General features: G+C 51.6%; 1 protein-coding gene across 26 annotated transcripts in view; it reads left to right on the top strand.

The window, feature by feature from the left end:
- Positions 1-8,896: 8,896 nt before the first annotated feature.
- SGMS1 (sphingomyelin synthase 1) overlaps positions 8,897-25,172 on the top strand; it is a 266,979-nt gene continuing 250,703 nt past the window's right edge. For 16 of the 26 annotated variants that reach the window (XR_012374280.1, XR_012374270.1, XR_012374275.1 and 13 more), the window contains exon 1: positions 8,902-10,708. The gene's annotated coding sequence lies outside the window, so the exon portion shown is untranslated. Of the gene's footprint in view, positions 10,709-25,059; positions 25,129-25,172 lie in introns of all 26 variants that reach the window. The other 10 variants (XM_073878946.1, XM_073878947.1, XM_073878944.1 and 7 more) reach the window with 4 other exon arrangements.

Below are 25,172 nucleotides of genomic sequence, written 5' to 3'. Positions count from 1 at the left end.
TGTGTCTCTCTCTGTCAAATAAATAAAATCTTAAAAAAAAAAAGATAGCCTTTTTAACAAATGGCATTGAGCAATCCATAGGCAAAAAAGTGAAACCTGACCCAAGACTCGTACTTGATACAAAAATTAACACAAAACGACTCATGGATTTAAATGTAAAACACATAGGAGAAAATCTTAGTGGCCTAAGACTAGGCAAGCAGTTCTTAGACTTGGCCCCAAAAGTATGATTTAAAAGGAAAAATTGATAAATTGGACTTCACAAAAACTTTCGCTCTGCACAAGACTGTTAAAAGGATGAAAAAAACAGGGGGCCTGGGTGGCTCAGTCAGTTAAGCGTCTGCCTTTGGCTCGGGTCATGATCTCGGGGTCTAGGACCAAGCCTTACATCAGGCTCCTTGCTCAGTGGGAAGCCTGCTTCTCCCTCTGCCTGCTGCTCCCCCTGCTTAATGCTCTCGCTCTCTGTCAAATAAATAAATAAATAAATAAAAACCTGAAAAAAAAAAGGTTGAAAAAACAAGTTAGCAAGCGGGGAAAACATGTTTGCAAACCACATGCCCTAGAAAGAAGCCTGATATTCAGGATATAAAAAAGAACCCCCAAAACTCAACATTAAGATCTAACAATCTTGTTAGAAAGTAGGCAAAAAGACTTCACCAAAGAGATTATACCAATGGCAAATAAGCAGACAAAAATGTTCGGCATCATTAGCCATTAGGGAAAAACAAATGAAAACCGCAACATGGTATTACCACACACCTCCTTTAGCTTCTTGACATATGATAATTTCTACAGGTTACTACCACACCCCTCAGCAATTACACCCCTGGGCATTTATCCCACAGAAACCTGCACACAAATGTTGATAGCGGCTCTATTCATAATCTCCTAACACTGGAAACGACTCAGACGTCCGTGAGTATATGAATGGTGAACAGACGGTGGCACATCTATACCATGGAATACTCAGCATGAAAGGGAACAGATTACTGATACATGCAATGACTTATATGAATCTCCAGACAATTAGGCTGGGAGAGGAAAAAAATGCAATCCCAAAGGGTTAAGTGCTCTATTTTTCCATTTAAATAACACTGTTGAAGTGGCAAGATTCTAGAAACAGAGAGTATTGAGAACAGTGGTGAGCAGGAGTTAAGGGGTTGGGGGAATACGGAGGGCATGGTCATGGGGGTAAAAGCGCAGCTGGAAGGATCCTGAGGATGTTAGCCATGTTCTGTGTCCTGACTGTACCAATGTCAATATCCTGCTTGGGACGCTGCATTCTAGTTTTGCAAGATGTTGTCATTGGGAAAAACTGGGCCAAGGGTACGTGGGATCTCTCTGTATGATTTTTTACGCATTCATGTGAATCTACAATGATTTCAAAATGAAAGAGTTTAATACTAATGATTTAGAAACCCGAATCTTACCGTATCACCTCTCTCCAGTCACTTCACCGCTGTTGTAAGATAACATCAAAATGCTTGGTGGTGCTTGATGAGAACCTGTCTGGTCTGGCCCCCGTGATTCCCAGCCCTGGCAGCCTGTGAGAATTACGTATGGAGCTTATAAAAAATACTAATGCCTGAGCATCACTCCAGCTCAATTAGATTAGGATCTAATCTCTGGGGGGTAACTAGACAGTAATTAGCATTCTCGTTGATTACTGGTCACTATCAGACCCTAGGCTCCAGCAAACCTGTTTTTGCTTTCCATTGTGGTTCCAGCCCCTAAATCAGTGTCTGCTCCTGGGAGGTGCTCCCTGAATGTATGTGAAGTGAATGAATGAATGAATGAATGGATACAGGGGAAACAGAAGGATCCTCCTTCCCTGTTTTGCTGTCTCCCTGAACCCGTGAAAGGAGAGAAGGACGGGGTAAGGTGCCTTCCCTGGTGTGCTCTCCATCCCCTCAGCTTCATTACAGAATCACAGTAGGGATCACAGCATTGCTCCAGGAGAGATCCATCCCCAGAGTACGAGATCTGGAAATGGTGACAGGGCCTCGTTCTTCACACTCAATCAGCAAATGTAATGAAAGTGAAACAGAAGCTGGTAAGGAGGCTGGAATGACACATAATCTTCCTCAGGCAGAAATAACAGAAAACATTTTTAACGCAGCTAAAAAAAAAAAAAAAAAAATTAAAGGCATTGGCAAAGAGATGAAAACAAATTTTATGCAGGGAGAGAGGCTGGGGAAAGGAGGCTCCCAGCCTTTGACCTCCTCATCCCCTTTACAGAAAATCTTGTTTGCTGCTCAGGAAGCCACAGTGGTTCACGTAATGTTGATACGCGAGTACAGTGATACCAACAGGCACTGGCTTCAGCAAATTCCAAGGTATTGTTAAGGCTTGTAGTGATTTTGTCCTATTGCCTCTCAGTATCTGTATGAACATTTACAGTGTGGGCACGATAATTAACATTTCAAACAATTACTCCGAGGCAATGGCAAGTTCTGGAATTTTATACAAATTTCAGTCCGTAAGTTCACAAACACCAGTGTGGGGGAAATGTAACTTTATTCTCAGTAACTCCATTCAATTTCCATGTCTGCACCACCACCACCACCACCACCATGACCACCAACACTACCATCATGACCACACCATTACCACCACCATGACCATGACCACCACCACCATCATGATGATGACCACCACCACCACTATCCTTTCTACCTAATTCATGGAAAACTTACCTTTTTTTCCTTATTTTTGGAATGTTTTTCAAGTGCTCCCCGGAACTGTCGAGCTTTAGGGTGGTAAAGCGTTGTGAGGGTTGGGAGTGTATTGGCCCTTGGATCCCCTTTCCATGTAGGCGGAAGGAAGCAAGCCCCTTTATATCTGACAGCGACACTGTTTGGACCCATGCTTTAGGCTTGGGTATCTTCATTAGGCCGCTTATCTTCACATCTGTCCAGATGTCTCAGCGGCCCTCCTCTCTCTGGTGTTGCTTTGTCCCTGGCAGCTGCGTGCTTGAAAGACGATCTAGCACCCTTTTCCTTCCCCTGTCTCCTCCCTCCATCCAAACAAAATCTCTTTCTAGTTGGATGGAAAAGTGTGATTGAGGTAGCTGAGCCAAAAACACAGGTGGGTCACCAAACGACCTGCATTGGAAACTGGATAACTTGGGGCGCCTGGGTGGCTCCGTCGGTTAAGCATCTGCCTTCGGCTCAGGTCATGATCTCGGGGTCCTGGGATCGAGCAGGGAGCCTGCTTCTCCCTCTGCCTCTGCCCCTGCTGGTGCTCTTTCTCTCTCAAGTAAATAAATAAAAATCTTAAAAAAAGAAAAAAAAAAAGGAAACAGGGTAAATTATGGGCCACAACTCAAGACACACATCAACAAGTGAGGGAATACAAAAGAGAAGATAATTAGTAATTATACAAAGACACATTGAAATTTGTGCACTTACTGAGTTTTGTCTTTTTAAGGTCCTCCTCCCACGAAGCTCCCTCAGGTCCAGAAGTGATGATCAATTATTTATTTCCTGCCTTCTTTACCTGTATGGTCTTCTTAAATCATTCCCCAAACCCTATGGAGAGTTCATATCATTCCGAGAGTAGACACAAGAAAACGTGTCCCTTGGAGGTTAGTGAATATTTAACAGGGCCTAGGGGTCAGGTAATCATTTTTCTCTCTTTCTATCTCATATTTCTATTTCTTTTTTTTTTTTTAAGATCTTGTTTATTTATTTGACAGAGAGAGAGAGAGCAAGAGAGGGAACACAAGCAGGGGGAGTGGGAGGGAGAAGCAGGCTTCCCGCGGAGCAAGAAGCCCGATGTGGGGCTCGATCCCAGGACCCTGGGAACATGACCTGAGCCCAAGGCAGACGCTCAACGACTGAGTCATCCAGGCATCCCCTCATATTTCTATTTCTATATTGACTCTGGCAAACCTTTAAAGATTAGATTCAGAGGTGTAAGGATGAGACCACCTCCCCCGATTGCTTGGCCTTTTGGGTGTTCTTCAGATGAAAGCATGGAAGGCCCGTCCATTCCGTCTTTGTGTGGAGATGACCTGGGCCAGGAGTGAGAGCCTTAGATTTGCTATGAGGAGTTCTCTTCCCATTGGCGTTTGAGAATTCATTCCGTAGAGCAGTAGTGCACACTGGGGCGCTTAAAAAAAATCTTCATGTCTGAGCTGCACCCCAGACCACTTCAATCAGAACCTCTGCGGGGTTGGGGGGACCCAGACGTTAGTATTTAAAAAATCCTCCAGGTGTTTCTGCTCTGCGGCCGCAGTCGAGAACGAGGGCTCTGAAGCAGCAGTTCCCTGGCCCCGACATGCATCAGAATCACCTGGAAGGCTTGTTAAAACCATGATTGTTGGGACCCACTTGTAGAATTTCTGATTCAGTAGGTCTGGGTGAGGGCCAAGGATGTGCATGTCTGCGTTCCCAGGTGATTGGTGATTGCGCAGAAGTAAAGCTGCTCTGGTCTCTTCTTTCCTGCCTGTCAGGTGACAAAGGGTTTGTGTCTCAGTCTGTTGCATGACTCTCCGCACACTGACTTACCCGACAGAACTACTGGAGCACCACCAGCTGCAGGAATGCTACACAGCTTGTCAGCATCAGAAGGATTGGAAATAAATCAGGGAATGAATTCCTTCAGGCTTCGAATGGATTAGAAGGAGCTTATCACAATGTTCAGTAGGAAAATAAACATCTTTCGAAGGAAATTTACCACAGTCAAATTTAGTTGTGCCCTTCCTTCTATCAACATCCCTTTTCTCGTCTTCTCCAAGTCTTTGTGATAACTTCTCTTTATTAGTTTTGATGAAGTCAAGTGATAAAGTTTACGGAGCCAGACCTCAAGAGACAGGGATACGTTTTCAGATGTATTAGGGCAGCAGTGACAGAGTTAGCAAAAAACCAGAAACAAACAAACCCAAACCCAGGCCACTCAGTTAAATTTGAGTTTGAGATGAATAATGAATAGTTTTTTAAAATAAAAATGTCCTAGGTAATCCTCAACAGTCCTGATGGTGGGGCAAATATGAGGATGGGAATGACACAGGTGCCTGCTGTGGAGAAATGGGACATACCCATCCGTTTCCGCTCACGGATACACAGAAGTACTTGATCTTGAGCCTCATCCATCGAGAGCTCGACAGCTGTGGGCTGAACCGAGGCCCTGTAGATATCTAAGATATAGATACAGTAGACAGAATTGCTGAGTGACTTCACAGAAGGATGCTGGTTACTCGAGGTCTCGGGCTCTTGTGGTTTGGTTACTCTAGTTGGGTTTTATTGTCTAAATCAGTGGTTTGCGACACAGGGCGATTCTCCCCTGTCTCGCATGGGCATTTGGCAGTGTCTGGAGACATGTTTGCCTGTCGCGACCGTGAAGGCTGGTGCCACTGGTATCTAGTTGTTTGAAGCCAGGGATGCAGCTAAACAGCCCGCTGCACCGGACAGCCTCCTGCGATAAAGAATTTTCTGGCCCAAAACATCCACACAGCTGAGGTTGAGAAACTCTGGTCTAGATCTGACCATGCAGGATTCAGCCGCTCTGTGTCAGATTACTCCAGCCATGTCCTGGAGCGTCAGAGTGTTTTACTTCTCCTGGGTGTCAGTTTGGCAGAAGGGAATGCCTCCTACACGCTGTCCTTAAAGGTAGGGGTAGAAGGATTTTGATATGCTCCTTTGAGATCTTACAAAACAAGGGAAGCGCTGTAGAGGTTCCAGAAAAAGTGTCAGTCCTCACTTGCGTTCTCCCTAGCATGGCCTAGATTTGATTCCTTTGAAGAGTTCAGGCAGGACCTGTGAAATTCAGGTGATCGAACTCTGTCACTCTCCCCTTGTTCAGTGTGGGAGACTTAATTTTTGTCTTGACCCCCCACATAGCTCTGGCCATCCAGGACTTGCTTGGAGGAGACGCTGACCAAACAGGTATTCATTATTTTGTGTATGATAGCTGTTACTATAACCCTTGCTTTCAGAAGGAAGCTGAATGCCAAATCCAGCAACAATGAACATTCACGGTATCTTGACGATACCTCGTGTTTTCATTATGTTTACCTCTAAATAACTACAAAGCATTTAACAGACATACATTCTTATTAAGACCTAATTAATTCCCGTGGTACTCATGGGAAGCAAAGAGGAGCTGGGTCATATTCTTCCCACTTTAAGAGGTGATAATTAAGCCCGAGTCACACACTATGTGAAGAGCTAGGACTACAGTGCAGCTCTTGACAATGGTGCTGGGCCTGCCAGCCGGTACTGCATCATTCTGCTGATGGCATCGGCTCGTCAGACCCAGATGAGCGACCGGTCAGAAACGTCTGATTTCAAAATCCTGTTTAAAAAAAGATTTATTTATTTTGACAGAGAGAGAGGTGGAGGGAGGGGCAGAGGCAGAGGGAGAGGGAGAATCTCAAGCAGACTCCCCGCTGACCACAGAGCCTGACTTGGGGCTCCATCTCAGAACCCTGAGGTCATGACCTGAGCCGAAATCAAGAGTCGGAGGCTTCACCGGCTGTACCACCCAGGCGCCCCTCAAAATCCTTTTTAAATGTACACAGCAGATTGTGAAGGGTGGTTGCTAATCAGAGAAGGAGGACACAGCAAGGACATTTCCATTTCTAGTAGTTTACCCTTTTTAAACAAAAATGCAGCAACAGAAAAGAAGGGGAAGAGTATAAATTACAGTGCAATAAATATTTACTGTTGGCTCCCTGGTGCCAAATCCTGTGCTAGATACCATGGAAGATGAAATATAAATATATATCCTCGTTATGTCATTTCATATGTAAGTTGGAGACTCAAGACTTACCAGTATGAAATATACAGAGAATTGTAAAAGTCATAATATAACGTATATGCGTGCCAAAATGTATGTATAGGAGGCTGCACTGTCCTGGAAGGCAGAGACGTCTTTATGAAAAAGGTGGAATTGAAGAGCGTTGAAACAGTAGTAGGACTGGTTCAAGTGGACAGTAGGAATCCGGGGAGAGAGGATTCCACGAGATAAAAGCGTTAGTGAATAGAGGTGGGGTCATTCTTGCTACTCTCTGGAAGAGAAACTTAGCAGCTCTCAAGCAGTCATTTCCTGATAGGTGGACAGAAGGCAAAAAAGCCACAGGCTAAGGGGACAGAGTAAACAAGTGCTCAGAAGACAGAGGCCAACTTCCCAAGTTCCTGTTAATACCCTAACCCCTGGTTCCATCTCTGCCTGAGCCTCAGATGCACCCCTGATTTACCCCAGTGTCTTCAAATAAATTTCCAGTTTTTTGTTGACCAATAGCAGGACCTAAGCCTTTACTGAGTCCAGGAATCCTAGCCGTGGGCAAAGGAATGAGCACAGAGGGTTGAGGCTTCCCAGATCCAAGCCCCAGGGTTAAAACCTTGGAACCAGCTGTTGTCTGCAGCTGGCTTTTCTGGTCAGCCTTGGTTTGGAAACTAAATTGTGGGCTGGCCAGATGAGTTTCAAGGACTGAGGGGGCCCTTGAGGTCTTGTTGCTGCTCCTCAGGCTTTGTGGCTCCAGATTCTTCCCACTGAGACAAATTGCCATGGACACACAGAAGCCTCCTTGCTTCTGGAGCACTTCGCAGACTTTGACGACAGTTTGGTGAGTCATGGCTGCTCAGTAAGGGTTCAGCTGGACAGAACCACCACATTTTTTTTTTTTTTTTGGTAAAGATTTTATTTGAGAGAGAGCACGAGAGAGAGAGAGCATAAGAGGGGAGAGGGTCAGAGGGAGAAGCGGACTCCCCGTGGAGCAGGGAGCCCGATGCAGGACTCGATCCTGAGACTCCGGGATCATGAACTGAGCTGAAGGCAGAGGCATAACCGACTGAGCCACCCGGGCGCCCAGAACCCCCGCCCACATTCTTAATCAACTAGGTTACCTTCCAAAGGTAGAAGAATCATTCATCTGGAACTAAACCACCCACCTCAGAATAGTTGTTCTGGCAAATGAACTGTTTTCCCCAGTATTTGCTCTTAGTATTATTTTAAACATATTTTAATGACAGATTGTGACTTGGAAGTGATTCATTTTTATTTCATAGTTGTCTTGACAACAATGTAATTTATGACATTTTATGTGCTTGAGAATCCTAAAATTTTACAATGTGTTGCTTATTAAAATTCTGATAAAAAACGCAGTGATAAAATTCTTTAGGGTTGGTGGACTAAAGAAAAGAACTATTTTTACTAAACCTTTTTTCTTTTTTGGTCACAAACAGTAGTCACTTAAGGACCATTAATTAAATTTAATTTCAGGGAGCCCCAACTCAAGTCTCTTCTAGTCGCTTCACCCAGAATTTACTTGTATTGCCTTTGCAATTTCTTCTTAGATTTTTAAATTATAACTTTCTCTCTGGATTACTTCATGAAAACGGAATAAAGTGGAAATAGTTTTATATCTTGCTTTTTCCCATATCTTACATAGTCTTAAAATTACTCATGGAAATAATTTAGGAAGATTTGTATTATGAAAAATTTCAAACATACAGAACACTAAGGAAAAATTACAAGGAGCAGTCTAGAAAAACCACTTACAATCAAGCACTGTTAATATTTTGCAAAACTTAAGTTTACCGTTACGTTTTTTGGGTTGGCGGTGGGGGTACATTTTAAAGACTCCTTGACACCGTCTACACCAGATGCTTACCTGAACCGTTTTGGGGTTTTTTTGTTTTGTTTTGTTTTCTGGAAGTCCCAAGCTTAAGGGACACTGCATAAAAAACACTTCTGAGAAATCAGCCAGTCTTCCGGCATTCCTTTAGTCTGAAAAAATTGATATCACAAGAAAGCAAGGCCTCTTTTCCACCTTAGGTGCAAAGGGACGAAAATACCCAGTAGGGCTACTATGACTCAGAGTTGCCGTCAGCAGACACTCAAAGGCTGAGTTTAACGGACTTTCAGCTGTTACTCTGAAGCCGCGCGTGACAATTGCACTTTGGTAGCCGCCCGGGGAAGGGCGGGGCACGCGGCCTCGGTGCGCATCCCCGCCCGCCCGCCGGCTGCACGGTGCGATTTTCCTGCCTGTTGTAAAGCGGGGCGCCTCCGGCCGGGTCGAGCAAAAGCAGTGAAAGGCCCGCCAGAAGCACCCGGAGGGCCCCACGCGCAGACTTGGTTCGGCAGGCCCGGAACCTCGCACTAACAGAGTCTCCGGGGGTGACGGGCTGCCCGCGGCCCCCAGGAGCCCCGTGCGCCCGCTCGCTACGAGGCTCGCCATCCGGGCCGTCTAGCAGCCGCGGGGAAGAGCCGGGGCCTCACCGGAGACGCTGCCGCCAGCGCCGCCCGCCCCTCCGCAGGCCACGGGGGAGCTCGGCGGGGCCGCTGGGGAAGCGGGCTTGCCGCCGCGCGGACGCGGACCCCAGCCCCAACTTCCGCCTCTCGGGAAGGCAGAGGCAGTGCGCCCCCGCAGTCCTGCCCGCCGCGTTTCGCGGCCGCGCAGCGACTCCGCGCCCCACCGCGGGGCGGAGGCAGGTGCCGAGCGGTGACCGCGGAGGGCGTGGCTGGGAGAGCGGCGCTCGGCGCCCGCCCCGGGCCCGCCGGCCGGGCGGAAGATGGCTGCCCCGAGCGCCGCGGACAGTCACGTGCCCGGGCGCTGCCGCCGCGCGCCCCCTCCCGCGCTGGCCCAGTCCGCGACCCCGCGGCAGGCGCAGTCCGGGCGCCTGTCCACCACGGGGATGCCGCGCGGCCCGGTCGGGGACGGGGGGGGGGGCGGTGCGCGGCGCGGGGAAGGCCACCTCTCCCCGCTGCCCGCCCCTAATCTGGGCGCGGGGGTCGGGCGCTCGGAGCCGGGGAAATCTTCCTGGGGGCGACCTGCACCAAGTCGGGCTACTGGGCATGCGCGGTGCTCCCGTCCCAGGACGGCCGGTCTCCGGGTTTTCCCGGCCACTCGGAGCGGCGGCGGGAGGTGGGGCCCGGGCGGGGCGGGGCGGAGCGGGGCGGGGCGGCCCGGGTCTCTCGCCTCCCAGCCGGGCTCCGGGCTCGGGCTCGGGCTCTGCGGGGCACCCAGCAGACGGCCTGATTGTTCGGGGTTGGGAGTCTGCACAGAGAGAGCCGCAGCCGCCCTTTCTTGGGATCAGCCAGGAGTTCACCCCAGTGTCGCAGAGCTCAGGGTCGCAAACTCGTTCCCCCGAGGCCCCCTGCAGGAGGCCGAGTTTGCGTTCCCGGTTCCGAGCAGCTCCGGCTCCGCCCCCGGCGGCACGCCGCCCGACCGTCAACCTCGGCTTGGTTCCGGCCTCAGGGGGCGACCCCCCCCCCCCCCCCAGATCCGCAGCTGGACCCTTCTCCCAAGCTCCGTATTCCTGGAAAGTAAAGTAAGGGGCCAAGCCACGCTGCCCCTCTGGGCGCAGCCTGTGGCCCGGGTCCAATCGGGCCCCGCCGACCCCGCCCGCCTGGCCCGCCCTCCCCTACCGGCCGCCGCTAACACCCGGAGGAGCGGACTCCCGGCGCGCGGAGAGCCAGGCCGGCGCGGGCAGCGGACTGGGCATGCTCGGCAGCCCGGAGGCTCGCGGTGGCAAGTCGGAAGCGTTCGCACCAGCGAGGCAGCGGCCGGGCGGCGGCGGCGGCCGCGGGCAGGACGGAGCGGGCAGGGCGGCCAGGAGAGGCAGCGTCCCTCCGCGCACGGCGAGCCGGCGGGAGAGCGCGATCCCGCTGCGGAGCCCCGACGCTGCCCTGCCCCGGATTTCAGTGCGCGGCGTGGGGCTCGGCGAGCGGAATTCCGGCGGCGGCCGCGACTCCGGTGCAAGTGAGCTGTGGGGCCGGGGGGTGGGAGTGGAGAGCGTCGATCCCGGGGGGGGGGGGGGGGCGCCTCGGCGGGTGGTCCGGGCCGGGGGCCGGAGACTCGCGGGGGCCGGCCCCAAATCACGGCCCCACCCCCACGGCTCCGGCGGCGGCGTGACAGTTGACACCTCCGGGCCAGATCGCAGCGGGCCAGGCGCCCGGGGTTTCGGGATTCCCCCCACCCCCACCCTCTCCGCGGCCCCTCGGCGCCGGTCCCAGCCGGCATAACAGGTGGGACCCCCCCCCTCCTCCTGTCCCCGCGGAGCAAGCTGCCCTCCCCAGGCCGCAGAACGTCCTGCAGGTTCAGGGGAGGCCCCCGCCGGAGGACAGGGAGTGGGCAAGGCCTGGAGCAGCCATCGGCGCAGCCGGGACTGGACAGTGTCTCCAGGACGCGGCTGTCCCCGCGAGTGAGGGGTCCTGCGACCCCGAGGCGACTTGTCAAGGGCAGAGCGGCGGCAGCAGCGGCCGTCTCTCCCACCGTGTCAACCCCGACCGGGGCTTGCGGCTGCCGGTGGGCCGGCGAGGGCGTCCTCGTCCAGCCAACGGATTCGGGCTGGCGCGTTCTGGGCAACGCCTGCTTCCCTCCTGGGAGTCGCGAGTAAAAATCCTGGCCAGAGGGAGTGGAAGGGCTCCCTGCAGGTGCTGCTCAGATGTTTCTTTTCACCTTCAGTCACCAAAGACTTCAGTGGCACACGCTTATGAAACCCAGAGCGAAGGCTGCTTTGTGAAAGGGAAGTTTATTTTCCGCGTGAGGGGTCTGCTTACTGTTTTAGCTCCCTTGACATTTACCTTCCTTGGACCTTTCGAGCTGTTCGGACAGGTGACTCTGCTCTCAGACTCGGGGGCCTTTCGGGTTGGCTGCCTGGCTGTGGAGTGGTAAGCGCCTGTCACGGTGCGCCGGGAGCCCCCCACGCGTCCCGGTCCCGAGGCTTGAACATGCAGGGAGGACTGAGTGGGCAGAAAGAGGAGTGGGACTGGTGACGTAGCAACTCGGGGGGGGGAGTTGCCAGGGGCCGCCCCAACACGGGGGGGGGGGGCGGTGTTGGCAGCCGTTTGGGCCTGTGCAGAAGGGGACGGGGCTGGGCGGGTCTTGGTTGGGGTGCAGGCTCTCCGCGGAGGATGAGTCCCTGCCTGGCCAGTGCTCCAAGGGAAGCCCGGGGATGTTTGGTGATTCAGCAGGTGGCAGCCTTCCAGCTCTGAAGCCATCCATGCCTCGTCCGGGCCGGAGAGCCGGCCAGCGGCGGCTTGTGCTTCTGAGGCTCCGGCTTTGAGGGGACCTCCAGGGGCTGGCGTCTGCCTGTAGCCGCTCACTTGCCTTATCTCGCTGTTTGTTTGGGTCTGGAGGCCCTGAGCTTTTGGTTTTCTTAACTGCTTCTCTTCAGCCAGGTGGCACGTCTTTTTTGAGTCTCGGCAGCTCCGTGACCTGCTGGGTACGAGGAGGTGGTGCCTGCCACCGCGCACAGCTGAAAATGTAGCTGGTTACTCGGCAGCAAATGATGCCAGTATGGAAAGCGGAGAAAGCGTCTTTTCCTTCTGTTCTGCTTCAGAGACGAGAAATTTACATTTTTAATAGAATAGTAAGATGTATTTCTGTAACTCTTCAGGGCTGGTTGTAAGCATTATTTATTTTTAAAGAAATTAATTCAAGGGATGGATTAAACTAACACGGAAGGGACCCAGTTATTAAGACAGCATCTTATCCCTTGGAGGATCCCAGGCATCTTGCACAGTGCCTACCTTGTAGGTGCTCAGTAAATGCTTACTCAGCTGAATTAAAAAAACAATCTCGTCATTAAGTTTGGCACGTAAAGAACTTTATTTTCCTAAGTTGGAATTGCCTGTGTTGACCGCAGACATTCAGTTTTCACTTGAAAACTCAATCCTTTCCCTTTTCTTTCCTGGTTAAGTCCCTTAATTTTCCAGATTGTGGCAGATCCTGTATTCAGCTGGAAAAAAACCCGCATGCTTTGCTCACATATCTCATAAAAACCTAAAGGACTCGTCCTACATAGAGCTATCATACAGATTTTTAAAAAACTAAAGGGGCACCTGGGTGGCTCAGGTTAAGCGACTGCCTTCGGCTCAGGTCATGATCCTGGAGTCCCCGGATCGAGTCCCGCATCGGGCTCCCTGCTCGGCAGGGAGTCTGCTTCTCCCTCTGACCCTCCCCCCTCTCATGCTGTATCTCATTCTCTCTCTCAAATAAATAAAATAAAATAAATATAAAAAAATAAAAAGTAAAGCATACTTCTGTTGCACATCAAATGTGCTTTATCTGTGAAACTTTATTTTGTACAAAGCATTTCAGGAAGACTCTTTAGAATTCCTAAACCTTTACCGCCCAGTGAAAAGTGAGGCTGTGTAAAAGACAAAACCATGTTTGGGGAATAAGAATTTGGCTTTGTTTGCACAGGGGCATCAGCTCCCTCGTCCTTGGGGGAGGTGTGAGTGTTGGGCCAGCTCATGCTTATGCATCTTTTTAAACTTTGTTCTGCTCCTTCCTGCAGTTGTTCATCTGCTGCTTCTTTCCCTAAAGACATACTTTCCTGGCATGGGCTTGGCTTGCTTAAAGCTGCTGCTGGAAGGGTCTTTTGCATTTTCTCACATAAATTCAATCAGCTGTGGTTTTTATTTTCTGATTGTCCCCTGCACTGTGGAAGCCACTTCGTGGGGTGAACTGTTCTATGGTCCTTGGAAAAAGCTGTGTCCGGTGTGCTCCTGAGGGGACATGACAGATTATAGATGGGTTTTTCTTTGCCCCCCCCCCTTTTTTTTGGTTGGTAGCTATAAGCAGTCTCTTTTGGAAGAACTGTTACAGCATGCCTGGTGTTAAAGGCCCTGGCCTTTCTGTTACAGGCTCTTGGTCAGGAATATAAGTGGTCAGTTATTATCTCTGACCACGTTCTGAGATTTGTGGCTGTAAAGTTTGTCAGTTGATAAGCTCGTCTGTCACCAGATGATCTGCCGGTCTGGATGTGGGAGCTGGGAAGCAGAGTGGGATGTAGGGGAGGGGAGGGTGAAGAAAGGGGAAACAAAGGCTTGTGGGCCAGGAGGAGGGCTTGGTTTTCTAACTGACTTCTGGTTTCACTGAAACAGACTTGACTGCTGGCCACAGGCATGGCTGAGTCTCTCCCCTCCGGAGGCTTTCTTACCTCCACAAATAAAGCACTCTCTGCTCGCCCCACAGACACACACACACATACAGACAGACACGCACACTGAGAAAAGACAGAGGTGTGGACACACACACCCTTTGCCGAGCGCCTAGAAGCTCAGCTTTTTTTATGTGCTAATATGTCGCAGAGGGAAACTCCAGGGCTCAGGAGCAGGTTGGGTTCCGGGGGCCTGAATTCCTCCAAGCTCGTCCATCAGAAAGATCCCCTCTTCCTCTCTGAGTGCTAAAGGGATCTGTTCCCTAGCCACTGTGGAAATTGCTGGGGGCTTCCACTGTACGCAAAGGCAGGCGAGTAGGTACTTAGGGCTGCTCTGGTGGTTTTCACCTTTCAGACGTCGAGGTGCTGGGTGGTCAGCGTGCCTCCGTGGTTGGCGCAAGACCCTCTCCTTTCCTTCTTTGACGTTTCCCCTTCATTTTTACTCCCATTCCTCTCCCCGCCAGAGGAGCCTCCTCTTCTGGGTTGGATATATTCTTAGGTATGTTTGTGTCCTCGTTAAAGGTGTTATTTTGTGCGTGTCTTCAGTTTACGTAAGTGGTCCTGTGCTATAGACTCCTTTGGTGTTCTGTTTCATTCAACACTCAACCTTTTTATTACGGAAATCTTCAGACATTCACAAAAGCAGGAAGAATTTCATTCAAGACTTTGCGAGATCTGTGTTAGTGTGGGCTTATCTAGGGCTTTGCTGTGCATCCTTTAGTTTTGTTACCCGTTTCCCTGGCGAGGGACACTTAGCTCACCTCATTCAGGCAACGCTGTGATGAACATCCCGTATGCGTTCTTTTCAAGATGGGTGTGAGACGTCTCTAGGGTAGTGCTTCCTCAAGTGGTCCACGCGCAGGAGCCACAGGGGCAGCGCCGGGCACCTGCTGGAAATGCAGATTCTGAGGCCCCAGCCTAGACCTGAATCAGAAACCCTGGGGGCAGACCCCATGAGCTTGTGTTGTAACGTGCCCGGGCTGGCGATGGCGGTAGCTGGGACGGTTTGAGACCCACTGTTGCAAGGGCGCGTGCCTCGGCGTGGAGTGGCTGGCTGGAACGGAACGAGCACAGCTGTTTTGACTAAATGCTGCTAGATTGTTCTCCTCTTGGGTGCATGGGGGTCCCTGATTCCCTACATTCTCGACAGTGGTTGGTATTAGCCCTCTTTCTAACTTTACCCGGATTTGGTGGCTATAGTGTGGGATCTCCTCGTTTTCCTGGGAGCTTGTGTCATTTCTTAGTGAAGTTGAGCATCTTTGTTCGCTGTTAGTTTCTTACCCAGCTGTAGTCTTGTTTCTCTCCTGTGTTGGTTTGCACGTGCTTCTTGCATGTTCTAGATAGTGATCCCATCCTGCCGTCTGTCAACTTTGTCAGTAGTCACTTTCCGAAATTTTTGTTTCTGTAGAGCTCATCACTTTTTGCTTTATGTTGCACTTCAGGGGTCTGAAGATGTTCTTCCTTACCCTGGACTCACCAGGCTATTCCCTGCTTTTGTTTCTCACAGTGAGGGCTTCACTTAGCGTGAGGTTCATTTTCGCATACGGCATCGAGCAGTGATCCGGTGCCGTTTTTCCTTCCCACTTTGTGACCCAGTTTTTCCCACGTTATTAAATCATGTATCTTTCCCTTAATATTTCAGAGGAGACTGTGGAGCCGCCTCTGTCATACTTGGGGTGCACACATGAGCCTCTTTTTTAAAACTTGATTGAATTGTAATTTACGTATGGTAGCCTGCATCCATTCCAGCTGTACCATTTGATGGACTTCGACAGATGGACGCACTCCTGAAACCACGGCAGTCAAGATACCGAGCGTTTCCGTCGCCCCGAGCTTCCTGGGGGCCCCCTCACAGTCCATCCGCACCCTGTCCCCGGACTCCGGCAGCCCCCGATGTGCTCTCTGCCACTGTGCTTGCATTTTCGAGAATTTTATACAAATGGAACCACAGAATGTGGCACTTTGTTGTATCTGGCTCCTTTCACTCAGCATACTGATTTTTTTAAATCTTTAATTTGGGGCAAAACGATAAAATGTACCATTTTTAAGCATACAATTAAGTGGGATTCCTGCATTCACAGTATTGTGAACCCATCAGCACTGTCTGTCTCCAGAGCTTTCTCATCACCCCAAACTGAAAGTCTGTTCCCACCAAACTCAACATAGTGGTTTTGACATTGTTCACAGATTCTCTGTACCATTATCTGTCTGTTTCTCTGCCAGATTATTTTGACTTTCACAGCTTACATGGCAGGGTCTCCTTTGCTGTTCTTTTTCAGAACTTGGTCATTGTGGGCCTCTCTTCTTCCATGGACTTCTGAGAATACTTGTCAAGTTCTCCACAAAGTCCTGGAAATAGGACTGGCATTGTAATCTAACATGGGGAGAAATGGCACATTTTGTATCTTAATCCTGTAATTCTATCCATGAACATGGTTATCTCATCTTTTACAAATGACTTTTTAACAGAATTTAACATTTTCTGTCATGGTGATGGTGGGTTTTGTTGTTGTTTGTTTTTTTGTTTTTTGTTTTTACAAAGGAAACCTGTTGCTTTGAGGGTAGTTCCTTAGTCTTAACCTTTCAGATGGGCAGAGTCAGGCCTTTGAGGACGGAACGTTCTCTCTTCTGCAGCCTTGAGTGACATGGGCCAGTTACTCATTGTCCCTGGGGGCGCTTCTTTCTTCAACCTGGACCCCAACTGCCTCTCCCAGGGGCTGCTGAGGGCTCCCAGGGGATAAGGTAGGAGAGGCAGGGCCTATAGATTGTGAAACAGTGTTGCCAGTCCGGGGAATGGTGTGTTAGACCTCCCCTAAGGCTGGCTTTAAGTAGGTCCACTGGGTGCTTTTATCCTGCTTCCCAGGGATTGATAACAAGTGTCAACAGAGTGAGGCGAATCAGCCCACCAGTGATCTGTGTTAACACTCGCTGGATCTGCACAAGCAAGGTGTTGCTTCCACCCACTCTTGTGGGGCTTCACAGAAAGTGTGGTAACTTCCAAAGACTTTGGCAGTCCTGTGGGGGAGAAACAATTAGAGAACTCGGTGTTACAGATGGTCTGTAATCAGGGGTTAAGTGGTGTGTCAGGGGAGTTGGGAGAAGTCAGAAATGCTGCTCTGTGTGTTTTGACATGACTCTGGTGGAATCAGAGTAGAGGAGAGAGAAGGAGGGAGAAACCAAGTATCATTAGCTAGCATTTCTGTCCAGGGCTTGGAGGGCCTAGTATTCAACCCCGTGGCAGTGGATCGCGTGCCTAAATTTAAGTGTCTCAAAATAATTGCTTTGGGAAAAGTGGTAACAAGTGGCTAGTAAATGCTTAGCTAACTGGTAGCTTTGTGTCGTGTAGTACAGTGGTTAGGATCCCTGACTGGAGCCTGAGTGTGTGCGCTCAGCTCTTGGCCTTACCATTTAGGAGCTGTGGGACCTCAGGCATGTTAGGTAAACCTTCTGTGCCTCAGGTTCCCTGACCCTCATCGACGGGTGTGGTAACCACCGATGTCTCACGGTGTCCTTGTGAGGACTACTCTCGTCGGGTGCTTAGAGCCTGGCACAAGGTCATCGCGATATAAACGTTAGTTACTCTCATGACTCCTTTTGTTCATATTCGTTGCGTTCCTCCTGTATCTCCCTTGACGTGTATCAGGCCTTATGCCCAGAGACGGGTGGCGTTTGTCCAGAAGGACCTGTTGGAGGCACAGTTGGACCTGTTGGACACGCAGTTGTGTAGAATGGACTTTCTCTCTTGGTTGCCAGGTTCGCGGTGGGCACGTGGGCTGTAGACGGAATGAACGAATCCTTGACAGATCGTGGAGCTGGGTGCTGCCTCGGTGGGCCCTATGTATCCTCGATCAGGGCTGCGGGACGGAGAGGGTCGACGTCAGGTGGTTAGCAGGCAGGAAGCTCATTAGACCTTTTGGCGAAGGTGTATTAATCATAGGGATTCACGTTTGTGGAGGCCTAACCGCGTGGCCAGAGACTGCCCAAGCCCTTGCCCCTTGCGACCGTCCTCTGAGATGGAGATGTTAGCATTCCCTTTTTAGACACGAGGACAGAGGAGCACAAAGTAGGGAGAATGCCCTGAGGGATTGTAATGTTTGGGCCTTCACCAGTTGGTAAAAACTGCCAGTGTAGGTGTGTTGGTGGGTAGCCGTCATAATCAGGTAAGCGTGGTGACATGTGGGTTAGCCCAGTAGGGCATTCCCGTGACCTTGGAGGTTTATCGGCCTAGGCGGAAGGTTCTCAAGTTTCCCCAGGTGTCAGAAGCACCTGGAGGCTTGTTACAAACACCTGGGAGGCGTCCATGCTTGACGTGTTCGCAGAGCTGCTGATGCGGCTGGCCTGGGACCGACTGCTCTTGGAGAACTCCTGCTGTCAGCAACCGTCGTGTCAGTGAGGGGCCCGGTGCTCCTGCTTCTAGTCACGGTCAGGTGGGAAGGTTTTCAGCTGCAGAAATTTTAAATCCTTTCCCCGTCATGCAGTAAACACTGAACGCACATGGTCCTGTTTATCTAGGCCAGCAAAGGGGGCTCTGAGCCAGTGGAGGGTAGAAATTTGCTTTCTGTCCTTGCTCGTGTTTCCAACATGGGCCCAAATGGGTAGTACCCCGGGGTGGGGAGAAAATTCGGGAGTGCAATTCGAGACTCACTAGTAGCGCCAAGTGCCATGTCGTGCATCCCATGTTAGGGAGATGCCCTGATGTGTTTTGTTCTTTTCCACCTTGCTCACTCCCTGCCAGAGGCACAGAAAGGCTTTGTCCCGTCATCTATCCCTTTGGAAAGATTTAGGCACAGAGAAATTAAAAGTGTATGAAGATACGTATCCTGATGGTGGAGAGGATGAAGATCATCTTATTTGGGTTAATTGTAGTAGAAACCTCTCTGTAGGAAGGCACTTAAAAAAAGGAAGCAAAAGGAGGGGCCGTGCGCCTTCCCCAGCAGTGGTGAGGTAAGGTGGCCAGTGTGTGTCCAAACCCCCCAGAAGGAGGAACTGTGTTTGTACGGCCAGAGTTTTCTGTTTTGCAACAGAGGCTGCGGTTCCTCCATGGGACCATGTCCGTGGAATGAGAGATGTTGAGATTTGAAAGATTTTATAGGAAACGGAAACTTAGCTTCCAGCTCAGCGGAGAACACATGAGTAGATTGTCTTTGGGAAGAAGACTTTTCCCTGTGCTGGTTGTCGGGGCTCTCCCGTGACCCTGCAGCGGGGGATTGCTTGGGGAGGGAAGGTGGCGGGCAGAGGGGATAGGGGGTTGCCAGGGGAACACGGGGAGCCCACATGAGAGGTGTTCTGACGTCTGGTCTCTCCATAGCCCGGGGTTTACACTAGCAGTAAACGCGAGTTGAGGGTCTGCTCTCGCCTCTGCTTCGTGAACGGGAGAGCTTGGGTTCGCAGACCCTAGGGCTGGAACCTCCTTAAGCCTTGCGACGTGCAAAGCCGAGTGAGATGTGGTCTGGGTTCTCGAGGGGTTAGAGGGGGTGGGGGGGCCGACCTGTGCACAGAGAAACACCCTCACCCCATGGTGCATGCAGCATGGCACCTGCGTGTGTGGCCCCTGGGGGCAGGGGTGGGAGGCTGGCCCGAGAGGCTCCCCTGCTCAGGGCTTCCTGTGCATAGCACACGGGAGCAGGTAGCCCAGATGGTAGGCTAGTGCAGATGGAGCTGGAAGTGGTGCAGCTTCTCCCCTTGTTTCTGGGGCTGCCAGGTTTAGTGCGGTCACTCTAACAACAGAGGGGAGTGTAGGAAGAGGCGTGCGGTGCGTGGTCAGCCCGCCAAGGGGAACCAGGAATTGGAACTGCGCTTGGAGACCGCATAGGACGTCTTAGGGGACACTTGACAGTTTGTCTTTAAAAAAACGTGGCTCAATTTTAGCTGTCTCCTGGAGCGTAAAACCTGGAGAAGATGAATGACTATCTTTAAGGTGAATCTGTTTTAAAGAGAGAGTCTTTGTTAGAAACAAGGTTTCATTTGCCCACAGTTTTTGGTAAAGTTCAAAATTCCACTCTCAGTTCGTTTACAGTGGTTTGCATTTCTCATTCGCGTCGGCCTCCCCTCTGCCTTCTCCCTCTCCCCTCCCCCCTTTCCTGGATACCCTTACAGACACCGCGTGTGCTGGCCCATGTGTGCCAAAGCCATGACCTTGGCCGGCTCTCGCCTCTGCTTCGTGAACGGAGAGCTTGGGTTCGCAGACCCTAGTCATCTCCCAGATTGCGCGACACCCGAAACAGTGGCTCGCGAGCCCCGCGCCACCCGGTGTTTATCATCCTGTTGATAGAAAAGAGTCTCACTTCAGTGCCTTCCTCCCCTGTCCTGCTGAGCTCTGTGTCCACACCACTCCATAGGAACAGCAATGGCTGGTGGATTCCTCACCGGTGACGGTGCCCTTCCCGGCAGGCTGTCTCTGTTAAAGGTACAAAAGGTGGAATGTTGGGTCGTTTAGAAGTCCCATCAGGTGCACTGTGTGACTCCATGACCAGCCTCAGATGGTGCGTGCGGTGGGGGCTCCCCTGCTAGGCCGGGTGGATGGACGATGCTCGTGCTGGGAATGGGGCTCCCCGGAGTCACAGGGTCAGCAAAGGTTCGGAATAGAGCAGAAGCGTCCTGGGCGCAGGGTGGAGAACAGAGTTCCACAGAGCTGCCCCCTAAGGAGGTGGGGAGTGCTGGCTGAGGGGTCCCCCTGTTGCAGTAGTGAGGGGCAGCCGCAGAGGCCAGAGAAATGGCAAAGGGGGGGCTCCGCTGAGAGCTTTTCACCCTGGTGACAATCGCAGGCTGACCGTTGCGGGGGCCGTCTGCCCGGGGTGGGATGTGCGTGGGGCGCGCAGAGAAGCGGACTTGGCTCCTCCTGAGGTGTGCGGGCAGGTGGAGGAGGAGGGAGGCGCTGACGGACTCCGTGTGCCGCAGAAGCAGCTCTGGGCCCGCCGGGGCGCGGAGCCCGGATTCTGAAAGCGGCTGGGGAGTGCCAGGCAGGGCAGCGGAGCCAGGTTCTAGGCCTCCCTGGGCACCGGCTCTGTCGCGTGAGAGGGAAATCATGGCCCCTCCTTCAAGGGCCGGTCAGGTGCGCGCCCCTGGCCCCTGGCCCGTCCCGTTGGCTTCCCTTCCTGCTCCCCGGGTGGCAGGGGGGTGCCCTTCCCTCGACTATGTGGAGGGCCCGAGTGTCCTGAGGCTTGACCATGTGGACTGTTGTCCTTTTGCTTGTGTGTCTCCTGGATCTCGTCCCGGAGCCTGTCCCTGTCCCTGCTGGCTGTGAGTTCAGTTTCCTTACTCTAAGATCCCAGGTGCCCAGAACGGCCTGTGTTTGTCATCGTCTTTGTGGAAATCTTCATGGGCGGCCTCAGTCTCTGGCCGAAGCCTTCAGGATCATTGACGGCAGCTTGACTTGGACGATGAGGCTCAGGACGGGCCTGAACACAGCAGAGGCTCCGCCGCACGGAGCTTTGCAGGGAGTGTGCCTCACGCAGTCAGCACGTCGGCAACCGAGGACTGTGCCTGGGGCTCGGAGGCAGAGCCTCGGCCGTGCCTCCTCTCGGCGCCGCTGCCCGTTCACAGGCTGGTGACTCGACATTTGTTTTATGGCCGCTGTCTGTGCAGGGACACCTGAGTTCTGAGAGGGCCTACAGAGTTACCATCCGGTGCGCTGGGCCCCGGTCCAAGTTTCCACAGGGCCCTGCACGGGGCCTGCTTTCCCCTCCTCTGATTTTAGAGACCGAGGCAGGGTGGTGGGAGCTGACGGAGGCTTCTCAAGCCCTCTTAGGCCGTCTGCGTGAAGGCCCCGGCAGCGGACCCGGGTTCCCCCCCCCCCCCCCCGGGGTCCGTGTGTGGGTTCACGGAGCTGCTGAAATCACACTTACTATTTGGGGTGTGGCGCGTTTTTCTGTGGAGGCTGTCTAAAGCTCTTGTGAAATTCACCAGGAGGACCACTGAAAGGTCCCTTTTTAAAACTGTATGATTGAGGGTCTTTATTGCCGCCTGTCCCCTTGTTAGAGGGGCTGATGAGAAGGGTCCACCGCGGAGAGGAGGCGGATGCACGCCAGGAGCCTCTTGTGGGTACAGAGGACTTGACGTTTCTGTCTTAGGGGTGGGACAGGGTCAGTTCTTCCTCGGAAGAGATAGAAGCAAAGGGACAGAGCTGGCCTCGTGGAGGGAGGAGGGGCGTGGCGCGTGTGACGCTGCTGCGTGGCTCATTGTCCATGGAGCCAGAGGAGAAGGTGAGCCACAGAAGGTGGGCAGGAGACTCTGGAACAGGTGCTGCCTCTCAGGTTCCTACCTCTGACGGAAAACAGGTCTGGAGAGGACAGGTAGGACTTCGGCCGTCGATGTCAGAGGCCCCTGGTTTAGGAGATTCCCCTGCGTGAGAAGTTCCTAGTAGTTTATCTAAATGATGAAGTTCATGACAATTGTCCTTTGAGATCAGGGTGTGGAGGGTCGCTTTGAAGAGGGGCTGGCATGGGTACTTACATACTGTCCAGGAGTTTATTTTAGGAAATACTCAAGCCCGTTGTTCATCCCAGAGCTGTCTACTAGAAAAGGTGGAAACCAGATATCAAATACTAGGGCACTGGCTAAACAGATTACATATACCCACACAGTGGAATACTAGACAACCCTTGAAAACATTACCTAGAAGAATAATCCTATAGAAAGATGTCCTGTAAACATTGTTGTGTGCAAGGAGGTCTGTGGCGCTTTTACAGAAAATACACTCTTCCAAAAGTCCTGGTTGGTGGCTGCCGTGGGCCAGGTGCCCCGCTGGGTACGGGCGACACGGTGGTGAGCGCAGGTTGGGTCCCTGCCCTCAGCAAGCCTGTGGTCTCCTGGGGGAAGAAGTGAAGCCTTGCTGACTTTCCCATAAAAAAGTGTTTAAATACTGGGCAAAGAATGACTCTTAATAAGGAGTTTTTAAAACCCTTTAAAGTCGGAACCACTGTCTTGTCTGCTTGTTACCAGCCATACCCCTGACCCGAAACCACCGATTTTCCAGAAAGTCGGAAGCTGGTCATCGAGGTGTCTTCCTGCTCATGGCCACTGTTCAGCTGTCTTCTTGCAGAATCCTCTCCCCCCCACATAGTGCAAGCCTCTGTGGGTGGAAAAGGATGGTGGCACGTGGTTCTGGAAGGGGGGGTGCCCCTGCTCTACTTCCTGGCTTCTGTCCTCTGTGCTGGTCGCCAGCTCGCCTTTGGTCCTCACTTGCCACCTCTCTTGGCCCCATGTCGCTCTGAGTCTTTGCCCCTGACGTTCGATTGTCTGTGGTGTTGGCAGCCATGTGGAGTCGGGCTCCGTTCTTAGAAATCACCTAGTTTAAATCCTTCCTTGGAGCCTGGTGGGGTCTGGGTCGCAGTGTCTGGGTGTCCTGATTCCTCGTGACCCCTTTTTCAAAGCTGACACCCTGGCCCCTCCAGTCACTGCGCAGATCTGTGGTAAAAACCGGTATGCATTTCCCATCACTGGCCGTACAAAGCTGCAGGGAAGGTTGGGGAGGCGTGGGGCTCTGCTCTCAAGGGCAGCCCTCCAGAGAGGGCAGCCGGCGATGGACCTCCCGACGAGGCCGTGTGATGGAATGCCGAGTGCCCTGCAGGACTGGGCTAACACGTTCAGGAAGGCGGTCAGCGGGAGGGCAGGTGTGCGCTGGAGGTAGATGCGGGCAGGGATGGGTCGCCCGGGGCCCCTCTGAATGGCCCCTTGGGGTCTGGCTGTTGAAGGCTGCTTTGCATTTGCCTTTTAGCCTAGGTTTTCCTTTAGAAAACCTTTCCTCCTGCCTTCTCCTCACCCCGCCTCCCCTACTCTCCTCCCTTTCCCCCCTACTTCTCGTTTCTCCTCCGCTTAGAAAATACAGAAGCAAAAAGAACATCATCCAGAATCCCATCACCTGTCCATAACCACTGCTAGCATTTTGGTGTGTGTCCCCCCCGTCAGTTTTCCATAAACGTTGGATGTGCGTGCGAGGAACATTTTGGCCAAATGCCAAAAGATGGAATGTTAACAGGACCTGTATTGCCAAAAGGAAATCTCACCGCTCTAGAAGGGACTTCTGGGATGCAGCAGAAGTCTGAAACTTTATGAAAATGATTACAATGTTATTAAGATGATAACAGTTAGCACTGTGGCACAGGAAACTTAATTTCTTAGTGTGTGGTCTGCATAGTGAACGTCTGTGGTCCAGGGTAGGTGACGGCCCAGCTGGGGAGGAGGGGGCAAGCAAGGGTTTATTTGTGTTGTTGATTTTTGAATAATGATTATTGTTTTGGCCAGCTGTCAGAGTAACGCACCATGAGGGGAAATTTGTCTCCAATTTATCAAACTTTTGTCAATTCACTGACCTCTCTCTAACTCCTGGACCCGCCACTTTCCTTGGTGATGAGGGTGCAGTTGTGGAAAGTGGCCCCTCATCCCAGCCTTGTGTGGTGTCTGAGAAAGAGACTATGCAGATAATCTCAGGAGCAGAAGTAAGATTGTTGCCTTCATACAGATTTTTTTCCTGGTATTCTGGCATGCGACTCCTGCCTCACACAGCCGGTTGAGAGAAAAATGGTCCTGAAGCCTTGACTCTAGAAGCATAGCGTGGAGCGGTGTCATTGGCTTTCAAGATAACTAAGCTGTTTTCCAAATGTCCATCTGCATCTCGACTTTCACTGCCTGCACACCAATTTCAGCATCTTCCCTGGAGAAGAATGACAGAGGAGTCTGTGGACTGGTAGCCACGTAGAAATACTTGTTCTCTCAGGCACCCCAGGTTCTAACAGTGAATGTTGTTAAGTCCGTCAGCATGCTCTGTGGACTCTGCTCTCTGCAATAGACAGTGTTCGAATTTTATTCAGGCAGCCTTTTAAAATAGGCAGTAACCAGCCATTCCATCCTGTCTTTGAACGTCTCAGTACATCTTTGTCGTGGCAGAAGTACATGGGTACTCATGTAAGTCGTAAGTGCAGGACAAAATCCCTTGGGTGTCATGTCGTTTGTGTTTGGGTGGAAGAGGTTTTTATTCTAAGATTCATCTGGAACGCTCACTGACTTTTGGAAATCAGTCTTCCCGAGACTAACAGTAAATATTTGAACGATGTGCCTGGTTTGCGTTACCGATGCTGCCGTGCTGGGTGGCGCGATGCCCTGATCACACAAGAGTTCAAGGATGCCAGAAACAGCTGAAGAAGCATTCTCCTCTTTGGCCTTCCAGATCGAAACCCAAGATTTTGGCCGAGTATGGAAATTGAAGACAGCTCCGGCGTATCTTTTGATGTGTATGGTAATGTATATTTTATTTGTGTAGGCTTAAAGCCTATTATTTCT

This window comes from Callorhinus ursinus, unplaced genomic scaffold (assembly GCF_003265705.2).
Source record: "Callorhinus ursinus isolate GAN/ISIS: 27379988/994484 unplaced genomic scaffold, GSC_fseal_2.0 scaffold32, whole genome shotgun sequence".
NCBI lineage: Eukaryota > Metazoa > Chordata > Mammalia > Carnivora > Otariidae > Callorhinus > Callorhinus ursinus.
This window is presented reverse-complemented; position numbering and strand designations above follow the sequence as displayed.